General features: G+C 38.9%; 1 protein-coding gene across 1 annotated transcript in view; it reads right to left on the bottom strand.

The window, feature by feature from the left end:
* Window positions 1–16,395, bottom strand: part of LOC129105562 (filamin-B) — a 70,138-nt gene that overhangs the window by 52,965 nt on the left and 778 nt on the right.

Raw genomic sequence — 16,395 nt, 5'->3', positions numbered from 1 at the left:
TAACAGTAAAATTCTGATCTTTAGTGTCTCTTTTCTGCTTTTCAAACTGGTAAAGCTTCATTTAGTAAACACAACATCTTTGTCCTTGGAGGCCCCCGATGTTAGATGTTAGCTTAGCTTAGCACAAAACGCGGGGGGAACAGCTAGCGGCGCTAAGTGGACTTCCCAAAACGAGGATCTTCTTTGAGTTCCTGCTGGTTTAAAAGCTTACACAGAAAACAATTGGTGTGTTGTTATTCTGTCCTGGTAACAGACCAATTGAACCGAGAAGTTCATATAATAATAATTTCATGTGGTTGCATTAACGCTATTGCATCATGATAATTATGGAGCATCAGCCGCTGTCAATTCCATTTCTGCCTCCAACGTCCGAAAAGTCAACTTGACAAGCAGGTATTTATCAGCTACGATGATGAAAGAGAATGAGCCGGTGCCATTTTGATTAAAACCAATGGAAGAAGCACTAAGATCTTTTATTTGAGTAAAAAGACTCATATCTCGATTTAAGAAACACTCTATTACAAGTAAAAGTCCTGCATTCAAAATCTAACTTAAAGTCTGTAAGTATACAAACAAGAAAATGCAGTAAAAGTACTTGTTGTGCAGCCAAATGGACTCTTTAGTTGTTGCTTTATTATATATTATAATATGAGATTATTAATATTGATGCAGTAACATGTGAGATGCAATTAAAAGTCAGGTTTGGCTGCAAAAGGGCTATTTTTTCTTATTTGTACTGCTGAGTAGTTCATTTTAGTGTTAAACATTGCATAGTATTGTATTTCATTTATTTATTATGAAAAAAGTGAAGTAAAAAGCACAATATTTCCTTCAAAACTTGAATTAAAATTGTACTCAAGTACAGTACTTCAGTAGAAGTACTTAGTTTCTATCCATCACTGATTATTACCATGCTTTACCAAAAAAAGGCTACTACCAAATCATGTGACCAAGTTACTCTGGAGCCCTGAATGGGGAAATACGTGATCATTTTTCAAAAGTTCACCACCCTTACTTTCATTGAGGCCGTGGCAGGAATCCCATCAACATTTCTATCTAAAACTAAAAGTCATGCAAGAACGTATGTTTCTAATAATTTGAGTGGACTGACCCTTTAGCCCTCTGGCGTGCGTCTAGGCTGTTATCAAATGATTGATCGCTTTGAAAAAAGGTCTTTCAAGGTCTAACATTTGAACCGTTTCCAGAGGAGTCAGCGGTCTTTCCCCCATCGCATCATGTCGGCACTCCCAAACTGTAGCACCCACTGATGACATCACCGCATGATGCATTGCTGTAATAACGGCTCCGCTTAATAAGAGTCACATGAGTCATGCACCAGCAGCTCAGAGGGGGCGATCCCACCGACAAAATAAAAAAGCCCCAGATTACAGATGGAGAGGCTAGAGGCTTTATATATCCTTTGATTTGGATAATGATGGACGAGCGAGATACAGAGTCTGTGTCTCTCTCTCTCTCTTTAATCTGGTCGTTGGTTGACTCAAACAGCTGCAGAAATGAAGAGAGAGAGAGAAAGATCAAACGACGGGAGAAACTTGCTCTCAGTTTTCATTCAGAAGGATTCAAAGAAGTGAATGAACCAAGAAAAAAACGAAACAAATGATGGAATCTGGAAAGCTCCCGCTGTTTGTTAAAGAGATGAATCTGTGGAGTCCGTTAACAAGGTTCTGGGGTCAGCCAGGAGAGACTTGGCAGAGGAACTCGGGCCAAACTTGTGCAATCAATTCTGAATTTAACATTTTGCTACCGCATTTTGGACTCAAGCAGGACCAAATGAAACCGCCATAGTCCAACAAGACAAAATAAAAGCAAAAGGGCAACAAAGACCTCACTTTAGACTTTACGTTTTAAAAAGATACCCATCGAGCAAACCTCTGCAGACGGAGGAAAAAAGCTAACTACGAGCATGCACAAAGGCGTTTATGCAGGTTATGCTCTGTTGCATTATTCTCCAAAAAGCCAGAGGGCGTACAAACTAAATGTACTGTGAAGAAGCAGGAGTGAAACCAGCAAAGACGCCATAAACCAAACTCCACAATGCCGAGGAGGGATTGTAAATATCTGCCAACTCACATCTCGTAATAATGGACTACTTTATTGCCGTTTTACAAGCCCTGTAGAGAAAGAAGTCAAGTATTAAACTCATCATAACGACACTAAGGCTGAATATCCTGTTAACTATTTGATTCAGTTGCAAAATATGAATGCAAATATAGATTTTTAAGACCTCCGGTTTCAAAAGCATTTTAAAAATAAATGCTCCGTAAAATCCTCACATATTTTCTAGCTTTTTTTATCAGTGAACTTTTTGTGTCAGTCACATCTGAAAAGTTCAGATGGCGCAATTCAGAGGTGCACGACCAGGTGCTAATGCTCCATGTGCATGCTAAACTAAGCTTAATCTTGTGTCTTAAAGAGTTGTAACATTTATTCACCAACAAATCAACGCTGCAGAAACTGCACTGCTGCATTCACACACTCTCTCCCAAGCGGACACTAGCTAACGTTAGCTTTACCCCGGGTTTGCAATACTGCAGAAACCCTGAAAGTGTAGCCTTTACCAGTAGACACATAGCTGATAACCTCCCAGCTGAAAGTGGTGGAAACTTCCTGGGAAAGTGGCGCATGAGTCTACGACAATACACGCAAAATCGCGGCTGATAACTCTTCCCGTTTTCCCAGGCTCATCGATTTTTATGCCCAAGCTGCTTGTGAATTGGTTATCATTAGGGTGGGAGGCTTGTTAGCCATTTCAACCACAGCACCCTGCATGCAAGACACTTATCCTGTTGGTTAACGGTTAATAATTGGTTAACGAGGGTCGACTATTAATAAAAATATACTAATTTGCATCCATACTTTGTGGCTGTGATTTTTTCCCCATGTCATCATTATTCATATCTATACAACCAATGTGTTTATGATTAAATTGTTTAATAGAGCACAACGTTCTTCATAGATTAAGCCTCTACTTGTGCTCTCAAAGTGCAACCGATGCATTTAACTTTAAAATATAGGATAAAAAATGTCCTTTCTAAGTGCACGATGTTTCCAAAGTCAATGAGTAACCGAAGAAATCGTGATATTAAAATAACAATACCCTACAGAATAGACAATCCAAATGACCAAAGTGATACATAGAATGTAAACGTATATGAGGATAATAGAGTTATGACCACATGTAGCACTATGGAGAGCAGTGTTTTTACAGCTGGTTCCCTGTTTTGTTAGTGCACATGCTGCTCAAGTCCGACGTTGCATTTGCATTCGACGTGGGTGTTTGCCGCAGCACTTATATCTGAAACAATAGCGGACCTAAAATTAAGCCTTGTGGCACACCGCAGGTAAGAGCGTTCCCAAGAGCAACAGATTGTGTCATGGTGGAGGATTTGAACCGGAGTAGGGCGCCATCTGAGATACTTCTCAAGAGCATTTAGTATATAGATATTCTCGTCCACTGTTTCGAACGGTTTAATAGAATTAGAACGGAGCATTACTTGCAACCGGTAAAAAGAAATAATGAACCAGTTGGAAGACATTTGAGCTAAAATAAGTTTGATACAAACAGCAGAAGAAACTTGAAAACATGAGAACCACAAGAGAACCACAAGAGAACCGAGTAACCAGCACAGTGCTGCCCTATCATTAACACACATTGACACACACACACCCACACTGACACACACACACACACACATCTGGCATTACGTCTGAATGCATAAACAGGACACACACTGACAAACACTCTGCTGCGTTTAGCCTTGTGTGACCTCACCCTGCTGGTTCCCAGGTTATGATGTCATCAGAACCAGAAACATGGCCATGTGGTGAGGAAGAGGAAGACGAAGAAGAGAGAGGTGGAGGAGGATAATGACGGAGGAAACGATAATAAATAACATGAGGGGGAAAAGGAGAAGAATAGACAAAAAACTAAATATTATCTGAAGAGAAATCAACTCAGCTGTGATGATTTTGCAGCATGCCTTTGTTTGATGTTACAGTAAACTGAATATATTTAGTTTTTGAACCGTTGGTCAGAGAAAACAAGACGATGGGTGATGCCAACTTGTATTTTATTATATTTGACCTTTACAGAGCAGATGATAAATTAATGAAACTAAGAAAATAATCTATAAAGACAAAAAGTTGTTTTACAGTCGGAAATTGGTAAAAATTGACATTTTTTTCTGCAAAATATTTATATGAATCCTAATTTTACATTTTGAAGTGAATTGCCTCAATCTGGTGCACGGAGAAAATTTGCCCGTCGACAGAGCGTCTGTCCCTGACCCACCAAGTTGAATCCCCCCAAGATGGGTTGTTCCCCCTTTAAATTTTTCACCCTTTGTGTACATTAATGTGTTTATTAAAAAGAAAAACTGAAATATCACATGGGTCATTGTCTTGTTGAGCTAAAAATTCTTTCCTTGCAGATCTCTACAGTTCTGTCAGGTTGATGGTGAACTTGGTGGACAGCCATTTTCTAGAGAGGTGTAAACATATATATGCGGTTCTTAATTAAACTATGGCAGGCCAACCGATACTGTAGGTAACTAATGGTAAACACTTTATTAGTCATGGAACTAGAGAACCGTGCAAGTTTTCCTTTTGTGTCAAGCAGCAAAAAAGTTGTAGCAGGACGTGTTTGAGATAATTACGTTTGCACATGGCAACGATATATATTTTGCAGCCATCGTCTTAGTGCTTTTTACCCAATGACAATAAAGTTTAATCAAATCTTATCTGAACTAAACCAAGAACTATGGGATTAAAGAATGAATAAACAAGATTACAAACTGGACCAGACATTTAGTGCATGGATGAAATGGACAGATTCTGTAAATTTTGAGGTTAAAAAAAAAACTAGAAACAGGAGTAGAGCAGAAAATAGAACAGAAAAGAAGAAAGAGAGAAGAGAAGAAGTGGAACCAGAGTGAGTAAGAGGAGCTTGAGATGTTTGTAGGCGAGCCAGGCTGCAGGAGGTTCACCACAGTAATTATCACCAAACAATCCACCACAACCACACACACAGTCTATCACCAGTGTGTGTGTGTGTGTGTGTGTGTGTGTGTGTGTGTGTGTGTGTGTGTGTGTGTGTGTGTGTGTGTGTGTGTGTGTGCGTGTGCGTGTGCGTATGGTTTTGTTAAATTTAGAAGTTTGGGGTTTCGTCTTTCAGTCATCTGATCATCATCATTAACCAAATATTTAGTGAACAGAGACTATCCGTAACTCTGCGTCATGTCTGCTGCATCTCCATCCAGACAACAGAGGTGTGTGTGTGTGTGTGTGTGTGTGTGCGTGTGCATGTGTGTGTGTGTGGGATCAAATACGGTTCAGCACCAGAAGACAAACACCATTGCCACCATGACAACAACAAATCAGCTCCATAAAGACGTGAGCGTCTGCTGTGAGAAAACAGGACGGCTCTGGTGTTGGCGAGGAAACAAAGGGAGGTCTGTGCGAGCGTGTTTGTGTGCTTGATGTTTTAAACAAATTACCATTTACATCCATTGTTTTTGGTTGAGCATCAGATGTCTCATCCCCTCAGAAACCAAAACCACCCCTACGCTTCACTGTTATTTTGGTGAGCTGACCCTTGCATCACAGATACTTAATGTTTTAAACTGAAACTGATGTAATATTAATGTGTGGTTGCTTCTAAAAACAGTGGTTATTATAAATCCTGAGAGTTGCAATTTCTACGAATGAAGAAAACAATATATGTTCCTAGTTCCTGACCGTTTTGTTTTCTATTGTTGGCTTTTTTCTAACAAGAAATACTGGCTGCGAGTGATAATCAGGCGATTGACATCACTCTTACATCTATCCATTAAATACAAGGTTACAGCCTGCAGCTAGGTAGCTTAGCACAAATACTGGAAACGGGGGGAAACAGCTAGCCTGGCTCTGTCTGACTTAACAAAATCCACCGAGCGGCTTCTCTAAAACTCAACAATGAACAAGATACATTTCATTTGTTTAATCTGCACAAAAGCGCCATTTTAAAAGGCCTTGATGTATGCGCAAATATTGGTAGTTGCCAGGCAGCCAACTGAGACTCCAGGAAGTTATTAGTTACCTTTAAAACGGTTAAACTTAATTGAATCCGTATAAAAACCAAAGAAAACATAACATGTAAATGAGTGAGATTTAGAGCTGCTGGTAGTTGGATTTTGTTACCGTTTATAGGACCCACGCTAGCCGTTTCTACCCGTTTCTAGTCTTTGTGCTAAGCTAAGCTAACTTAATATTTCATTTTCAGATAGGAGTGATAAATAAATATAGGTAGCAAACGGGCCACTTGCTAAAGTCAAAGCGAGTCCCTTTTAACCAGCGTGTTCATCACTTTGATCGTGAATATATAGATAGTAGATATCAGACTACTTGTAATCAAACCTTTAAATGCTTCTCAAGTAAACTCCAGTGTCATTTGTTCCTTTAAGCTTCACATTGGAAAAAATAAAAAAACAGCACAAAGCTGCTACATTTAGACCTGGAACCAACAAAGAAGCTTTCTCTGTAGAGTGGAGGTGACTGTGTGTGAAAGTCTATATCCCAGCCTATCTCATGTTACCTTTTACTTCACGACACAGAGGCCCAGTGTGTTATGTCACACACACACACACACAGACAGACACACACACTACAGCCTCCCAGCGTGGGAGGAGAGCTGATAAACACCACAAACAAAGTTCTGTGTGTACTTAAAACATCTTCAAGGTCACCATCAGGCGTTTTAATCTCGTCTGTGGAACGCTGAGCTGCAGGTTTTGGACACTTTGTTGTCAAAGTAGGAAACTTTATGATTTGTAAGTGAGACAAATGTCCGTCAGAAGCTGATTGGCTCACGAATGTGGTGCATTTGGTGTGTTTTCGGCCGCTTTTTAAACCCTCAGACTGAACTCTACTTTATGGTTTAGTCTCACCTGGATGAGGCTTTTGGCAGACTCTCTACATGTCTTACCTCAGTACGTCATTTATTGTTGTTGTCAGGACACGTTGGGGCAACAATGTGCATGTCAGCGGTATTACAAATGTTACAGCTGACTAAACTTTCCTGTGATGGTAGCTACGAAGGAAGTCCGGCCTATTTCCAGGCACCTAGAGTCTAAATCCCTGTGTCACATGACTCACTTTTGGAGCACTTCAAGTTTGTGGACGGGCATGAAACTAATTATCACAACAAAAAACTATAAATAAAATCCAGTCCATTGTTTCCATGTTTAGTATCACTGAGAAGTTTGAAATTGGGAACACAGAATGATGAGAAACATTCGTGATCTTTTCCTTCAATTTACAGGATCTCTTTGATAGTCTGGTTGAATGTTTGGGATTCTGCAGTAAACTAAATAATTGGTGTTTTCTTCACTGACGCTCTTGCAGAGAGTTTGGACTCGAGCTCCGTTTCTTTCAGAGTGAAACTGGAACCTGAAAGCAGTTTTACTCTTCAAACCCAAATCTTGTTTTTTGTTCCAACACCACAAGTCACGCTCCTTTAATCCCACGGAATCAAAACATCCGAAACAACTCATCCAGACCTCTTTATCAAGTCATACGTTTTCTAGTTTTGACCTTATTACGAGGCGCCGAGAGACATGATCCGTCTGTGATTATTGATCTGGTTACAATTATTATCGCGGTTGTAAACATTGATCATCTCGACAGAAGCAGTAAACGAGGAGCTGCTGAAGCTGAGAATCTGGACACATAATCCACTTCTTCCTCCTCTACCTCATCTTCCTCTTGGACGCACAATTCACTTCGACATCTTCTTCTCCTTTCTCCTCCTCCTCTTCTTCCTCCTTTTCCTCTTCTAATTCTCCTCTTCTTCTAATTCTCCTTCTTCCTTCTTTGTCCTCATCTTCTTCCTCCTTTTCCTCTTCTAATTCTCCTCTTCCTCCTATTTTTCCTCCTTTTCTTTTCCTCTTCCTCCTATTTTTCCTCCTTTTCTTTTTCTTCCTCCTCTTCTTCTCCTCCTCTTCTTCTTCTTCTTCTTCTTCTTCCTCCTATTCCTCTTCTTCCTCCTCTTCCTTCTCCTCTTATTCTCTTATAAAAACAATAATGAGAGCAAAAGCCGGAGCCATAAATACGACAGCAGCTCTGATGGGTTTTTTTTTTACTCCTGGAGGACTTAAACCAAAGAGCTGAAACAGACGAAAGAAAAGACAGACGGAACAAAACAAACATGAAGAAAAGCGGTTTACTGAAAGAGTAAAAGGAGCCGAGAGGTTTCTGAGTGAGCGAGAACACGGCCAACTCAAACACTGCTGCCTCCTCACTCCTGACTTATAGACTCACGGAGACCTTTCTGTGTTGGAGAACATTCGTCTCTTTACGGCTCCGGTTTCCAACGGAAATGAAAACGATTCATGAACTTCACGGCGGTTTCACACTCGTCTCTTCAATGTTATTGTTTTGTTTAAGTTTTTTGGTCGACTGGGACTGACAGAGTGTTTGAGCGTCCATACTCAGAGTTAAACAGTTGATTGATCACAATCAGGTCCACGCAGAATTGGTATTCAGGGGAAAAGCTCTTTTTGGTTTTGAGGGATGGGCATTTCTAGCCAAAATACTAATCATCAATCACTATTTGATCAATGCTTGAAGAAAAGCAATGTGCAGAGTCGACCCATGTTTAAATCGAACTCGATAAATGAAGGGTTTATTTGGACCAAATTGTTGGAGCATTGTAAGACGATGGTTTTGTTGAGTTTGATCTTGTTTCTGTAGAGTTTTGACAAAGTGTGTTTTGCAAAATTTACAAATTTCTAATGTTTTCCTTGTGAGTTAAGAACTGCATTTGTTCTCTGAAGTCTTACAACAGAGATACAGGTCAAAACATTTCCAATCTCTCCAACACTAATCAACCAAACTCCTCTCTGACCTGGATGTTCGTCATTTAGTCTCATTGGTTGTTATGTGAAGTGTTCAAGTCCTTATAGACTTATTTCTCTTGCATCTCCACACCTAAACAATTTATTTTTGACCTGCCATTTATTCTCTTTTTGGAACGATTTTTACCAAAAAACTGAACAGAAATGGAAAACTTTTGAGGTCTAGAGATTCAGGATCTGAAGACTCAGATCTGTACCGTGACGACATGAACGAGACGCCAACACCACACACGAAAACATGTGGTCAACAAAACTGAAAGCCCTGAAGAAACAATACACCAAAGTCTGTGACCACAGAAAAGATCACAGAGGAGAGGGAACGAAACGAATGGCTGCATTTATGAGGCCTGAAATGCAATTTCTTTGGGAGAGTCTCTCAAATGTTCTCGAAGGAAAAAAGGTCATTGGTCACATCTTCTAAATTTCCAAAAAGTGAAACACTGATACTGGTAGTTCTCAAACTTTAACTTAAGTCTGACAGAAAATACATTTTTTATGACTGGGAGCTTTGAGATGCTGATACTGGTAATTTTAAAAGGGGGAAAACCACGCATATTCACTGTACAGACTGTTTTTGTTATCATCGAGCATGAAACATTTGAAACATGCAAACCAGAACATGAATATGACAAAGCACTCAACAACAAGACATCATGAATCAACAGATACAATTCAATAGACAGCAACACAATAGAATAAACATAAAAACAACAATGAACAATCACTCTTCAGCTGACATATCCTTTTCTCAGCACAGAAAACCAAGAAAAATATACAACGATGTTCACATTGTGAGGGAAAGAGTGAGAAGATCCAAGATGGAAGATAAAAACCAAGTCAGCGACACAAAAATGAAAACAGAAACCTTACACACACGCACACACACACACACACACACACACGCTGCTGGACTGAAACCACACATCTATAAGCCGTCATAGTTCAAGAAACCTTAGACTGTTGACACACAGCAGCACCATGGCAACGGAGAGGCCGAGAGAGAAGGAGAGAGAGTGTGAGCAGTGAGTTAATATGTCACAGAGAGAGAGATTGAAAAGGCAGCCATTACTACTACGAAAAACATCATTGCATCACAGTCTGGTCCCCAAACGTTAAGACTGCAACATATGAATATTAACATGAAATGATTAGTTATAATAAATAATTGAAAGCTTAGTCTTTCAAATGTAGGAGCGGTGCTTTGCTATCCACCTCGTTCACTGGCCTCATGTGTTTGCTAGGACGTCTTGTTAGACGTTAGTAGCTGTTTAGCGATTCTGGCTTGAAAGGACCCAGCTTGTGTGAAACTTTTTGTGGGAGTTTGTAGATGTTTTTTATGAGAGTATGTGTTCATGTGTTTGGAAAGTAATCTTGTATCTCTACAAATGTGGGAAGGTTGCATTTGCAGTTTTGTGAGACATGTTTGTATGCTAATTTGAATTCAGTGTGTTCATTTTCTTTAGATTGAGGTTCAAGTAATGAAGTCATAAATTAAGTTGAATGTTTGTCATTTTGATCATCTTAAAGTTACTATGAGGAACTTTCTTTTTGTGTTGATTTTGGCGGTCCCTGTGGTCAAAAGTGGTATTGTTTCCGAGCACCAGAGTCCCTTTAGAAAACCCCTCATTTTACAGCAGCAGGGTCCGACAGTCGGCTTAACAAGTAACGACAACGAAAGCTGCAATGAGTTACATTATGATGCGTTCAAGCTCTATTTATTAAAAACAAGCATTGGGCCAAGGAGTATTATAACGTTATCATGACGTGTTCAAATCTAAATCACATAAAATGTAGTTTTCTGCAAGAAATTTGAATGAATACAGCTGTTTGAATTAAACGGTTGTCAATCTAGATTAGAAAGATGTCAGTGAGTTGTATACTTCCTTTATGGCTGTTTTACATTTAAATGATGGCACACGGATGAGTTGCGGTCAGTGTGTGTGTGTATTAAAGAGGAACTAAGCTAAGAATCAATGCACTTTGATGCATATCGTTTCATCTCAGCTGTCGAATTCTGTGAAATTGACACCACATTGCAGTAAATAAATATATAATTCCTGTTTTGTTGCTTTTTAAAGTATTTTTTCCTCTTCAGTTACACAGATATTGTGATATATCTTAGATTATTGTCTTCCAATGTATCTCGTATCACAGAATTGCTGTGTCGTGGTACAATATTATCATGGGCAATGTTTTGTGATAGTAATTCCCACCTCTAGTTCAATGGAAGGTCAAAAAAAAGAGTTTTTAGAGCAACAAAAAGCTAAAAAATAAATAAATCTTCTAATGAGTTGGACACCGGCTGAATCAGTGCTGCATATTAAAAGGTAACTGATACGTTTATACGTGAGCGACTGTCTTCCAGGTTAAAAAAAACACAGACTGGAGCTTCAGAGAAAAATCTCTCCGAAAACACAAGTCACTCCACATGGTGATCTAATGTGGCTCTTCAAAAGCACAGCCTGAAGGCACAGCAGGTTAACTGTGTGTGTGTGCGTGTGCATGTGTGTATGTGTACATGTGTGCGGTCACACAGTCACAACTGAAAGCTACAGATCCCGTCTGGCCTGTTCTCAGAGTTTTCACCTGGTTCCTCTAACACACATAGATGTGCGAATGACAACAGCTTTTACATTTGGAAAAAATAACTATTTTAAAACATCTCTAAAATAAAAACGGTTAAATTTGGTTTCTGGAAATCTCCCAGCCAGTTAGCATGTTTTATTGGACGGCATTAAGCATCACGGCCCAATAAAAGGCGATGTACTTAGTTTGTGGTATTTCCGATCTTTGTTGGTGTATTTTTTACCACAAATCTGCCTCTTTTAGCTCCGAGGTTTAGTTTTCCAGCACATTTATGGTATGTTTCAGTCTCAGCACTAATCAGCATTGTTTCAACAAACTCTCAGAGATCTCTATAAACGCCGGGCAAATAAAGCCGACTACTCAATAAAGTTTACGTTATTATATATATTTTTTATTATAATAAAATACTTTTGTTTGACAAGTTGCAATTCCCTCTTAATGTACATTTTACAACCACTAGCCTCCGTTTCAGAACAATGCGAACTTGATGTAAAGACGTATTTTAAATACATATGTTTTATAAATAAAGTTTTTATAACAAACGTACTTGCTTAAAAGCAAGAAAACTTACAATGACAAAAAAAACTTCTGGAAAAAAACTTTAATATTGGAATAACTTGACTGAAATGGATGGAAATTTTAGATGCAATTGAAATGAATAAAGCTAAAGAACATAGACCCAATTATTTCCAATTATTCCTCTGTGGTAGTTCCCACTGCAGTAGGTGTCTCCTTGTTACCATGACAACACACGCACATACACAGACTCACAAGGTGAAAACAAAACTGGCGTCGCTGTCGGGGCTTAAATGAGATCTAATCACTGATCATTACCAAATATTTGATCAGACAGGAAAAAGGTGTGGTTTATTACAGACTGGTTGGGTTAAAACGCAAAATAATCAACTACATGTTTAGTAGTATGTGGAAGGACAACTAATAAAAAATAAGCAATAATTCAGATTAATGTATATGATGAAATAGTGGCATTAAAATAACTACTTTTGCTTTTTCTTTGTCTTTCAACGCACTGTAAACTCTGTTTTAAAAAGTTTTATGAAGTTAATAGTATAACAAATTCAATTCTTGATATCAAAGTTTTATTTGTTTATTTTGTGTTTATATTATAAATGAATTAATAATATAAGTGATTTGCTCCGATTGTCATTTCAGTAATGGTTAACACACAAAGGGGCGGAAATCCATCTTCCACTTCAGTGATGACGCAACACACCTGTCTGCACAAGCGGAGGGCCAACACCCTTTTTACACAACACACACATACACAAGCACACACACATACACAAGCACACACACATACACAAGCACACACACATACACAAGCACACACACATACACAAGCACACACCTCGCTCAATGTCCACAGAGGAAGGTAAAACACACTCAAGGTTTTGCAATCTCAGAGCTATAAAGTCTGTCATCTGATCCTCCAAGAGAAGCTGCAGGGCACCGCTGACTCACCACACACACACACACGCACACGCACACACACACACACACACACACACACACACACACCACACACGCACACACACACACACAAAGTCATTGGTCATTCAATTCATCCAGAGATGATTTTCACTTCAGCTTCTACTGGTTGTTATTCACTCTACATTTAAGTTACTATACATTTTATTTTATTTTTTCCACCTAAAACTTAAACTAAAAAACGTCTGAGATGCATTAAAGCACCATTTCAGGTTTTTAGTCATTTGAATATCGACTCATGTGACAAAATATTTCAGGGTGAAGCTACATGTGTTAGAGGAAATCAAAGAAATCGGGAAACTGATTCTTCTCCTACAAGAAAAAATGGACGCCAGGACACTGCAACGTCACTGAGGCCGACAGAAGTCAAACTTAAAAACAAACATGTTTTTATATTATAAAAAAAGCAAAAAGCGTCTTATGGTCGATCATCCACAGCTGCATTCACATCAGGAACAATCTTGAAGCGGGTGGAGTCAAACACACAAGCACACAAACCCAATGTGAGCTTTGGCAGCCTGAAGAGCTAACAGCTCCAGATTAAAACTCTCAGATTATTCAGTCATAAAGTCACTGATCAGATTTCTAACTTGAATTTCTGGTCGTCTTTAACAGCTCAAAACACACTAACTGATCATAAACACGTCATTTTATCAGATTCTTCTGAAGCAGATTTTGAGCTGATGACATGTTTCATAAAATGTAATTTGACTTCTGTTTGGGGTTCCAGTGTCGAAACAATTGATTTTAATCTTCTCTATATCCATGTTTGGTGGAGACAGTACTATTTATGCAGCACAACCTTCTCTAATGAGTTTATAAAGAGGTCTAACATCAGTAAGGAGTGGGTATGATAAGAAAATTAATACATATTGGTTACTACTTACATTGATTCATCAGTTTGAGGAAAAATAAGGTTTATCGCTTAAATAGTTTTAGATATTTCTTTTTCACAAAGTCTGAAGAAAGGAAAATATTTTAAAAAGTTACAAAGAATGATCCCCAAATAACTCAGAGGGCCGACAATGAGGAAGTAAAGCCGATGTTAACAAAACACCGGGGTCAAACGTTGAGGACGACAACCCGTCGTGCAAATCTCCCAGCAGACAGTGAAAGCAGCGCAGCGTGGTAGGAACAGCAGGAGAGACAAAGAGAGATGAAAACAATGTGCAAAACTGCTCTATGAATTAAAATAAAAAACGTTATGAAACGTGTGGAAAGATATTCTGCTTCAGTGTGTGGAACAAAACAAAAAGCCAGGGGCCTCACTGAGGGGCCCCTCACCGCAGCTAACCATTAACACACACACACAGACACACATGCACACACACACACACAGACAGAGACAGACAGACAGAGATAACTGAAGGAGACGTTGACTTATATGACTTGTCTTACTGCAAACATCTCCTTCCCACACTTTCTCTCTCTCTCTCTAGTTGTCTCTCTCTCTCTCTCTCTTCCCGTCATGGAGGTGAGGCATCTGACAAACTAACGTTACCTGTGTAACCAAACTGGACTCCCAGATTTGCAGATTCTCTCTTTTTTTACTTTAGAAAAGTACCAAAGTCTCTCATTAAAGAGTCAACGATAAACACTGAACTCCTCTGACATGATAAATACAGTTTAACCAGGATATCACATGCATTTCTGCAGGTATTAAACTAAAGAAGAGCCTTCAGAAACTAGTGTGTGTGCTAAAAAAAAAAAGTCCTAACAAGCATTCTGCGTGACAGGAAGTCAAAGAGATCGATGGGCCTCTGGTTTAACCAGAGAAATTGCGTGACAATCAACAGCAGTGTTCAATTTCCAAAAGCAAAGACAGTCGTCATCACTTCCATCCACATTCCACTTTACTTCTGAAAACTTATTCTGTCATTTCATTTGTCACAACCGACCAGGAACTTCACAGTTTCTGTGCAAAATACTTTTTAGACCAGACGATATTTCTTTTCAAATCTCACAGCTGTGTAAAGTCAACAGTCAACAGCAGCAGAGAAAACAAAACATCACCGCAGGAGAGAAAATATAGACATTTTCTGGACGAAACATGAGGAAAAAGTATTTAAAAAGTGAGTTATTCACAACGTACACGGGTTGTTTTCTTGAGATAATCAACATGTATACATTTGTTTCCCCATGTGCCTCTGACTGCTTCTTATTTTTGCTTTAATGTTATTAAATTTAGCCTTGAAAGCATTTTTTTCTTACATTGACTATTGTATTTTTGTCTATAAAGATAAATTGACACCTCATTATCAGATCAGCTGATCTTGGGTCATCCTAGATGGAAACTGACAGTCAAACTACTAAAAACAAGCAACAATATATCAGTTGTTTGTTTTAAATAAGGTTAATTATTCGCTCAAAACAAATCTAAAAACAATGAACAATGTTTTTTCTGGATATAGTTATTGGTATTACAAGTATTCAGCGAAATAACAGATTATCAGTCAGTATTATGCAGCCTGGGTGGAAGCCAAACATCCTTCATTAAAATCAGATGAGTGGTAATTATGTTGTGGTGAAGCATTTTCATCAGCGAGCCCTCAGCTGTCTCATTAACACAGGTGTGTCCATTCTCTCATTAAAGCTCTCCCTCTGTGCTGGAGACTCTGCACACACACAACATGCCAAACTCTGTGAAGAAATCTCAGTTTAACGTTTGCTGCTGAGGCATGATGCATGTAGTAAGTCATCTACTGTGGGACGTGAACTAAAGATGTTAGAGGTTTGGTTCTAGGTGCAGCGTTTAGTGAGAAAATGTGATTTTCAATAAAAAATATTGGCTTAATTGTGGGTTTTGTGTATGCCGATTTGAAGATTAGTTTCTTAAGATTCTATGAATATCAAAAAAATAAAGTTTACGATAATATAATGTTGCGGATAAGCAAAGTGACATTAAACTGCAGGATTCTTTAACACAGTCTGGCAAGCGCTGCATGTACTCTAAGAACAGGACTGAAACTGACTAAAATGTGAATTCATGCCATTTATAACTTAAATAGATAATATAGTTTCTTCTACCACGCGAGGACCTTACTTAAGATTGTTTTTGGTGAACATTATGATCAGGAAATGCAGGAAAGCTGGGGAAAGTTGCACCCAAGTGAAAGGACAAAGGTAGGGGTGACTACAGGTTGAACTTTGGTCTCAACATTATGAAACACAAGCAGAGGAATCCAGAAAGTGTCCTCCTGAGACACTCTTTCCTTTGAGATCACATCACACGCTCAATATCTCTCACTTCCATTAAACAGACTTGTTAAAGTGGCTTTAATTCCCTCTTCATTCTCACCAGTCTAAACGCAGCCAGGTGGCGTGAAACACAAAACCAGAGACTGTACAAGGACTGTGTGTTGCTTTGTGTTTTACACATATGCCGAAT

Source organism: Anoplopoma fimbria, chromosome 17, assembly GCF_027596085.1.
Source record: "Anoplopoma fimbria isolate UVic2021 breed Golden Eagle Sablefish chromosome 17, Afim_UVic_2022, whole genome shotgun sequence".
Classification (NCBI taxonomy): Eukaryota; Metazoa; Chordata; class Actinopteri; order Perciformes; family Anoplopomatidae; genus Anoplopoma; species Anoplopoma fimbria.
The sequence above is the reverse complement of the archived record's forward strand: the minus strand, read 5'-3'. Positions and strand labels throughout refer to the sequence as shown.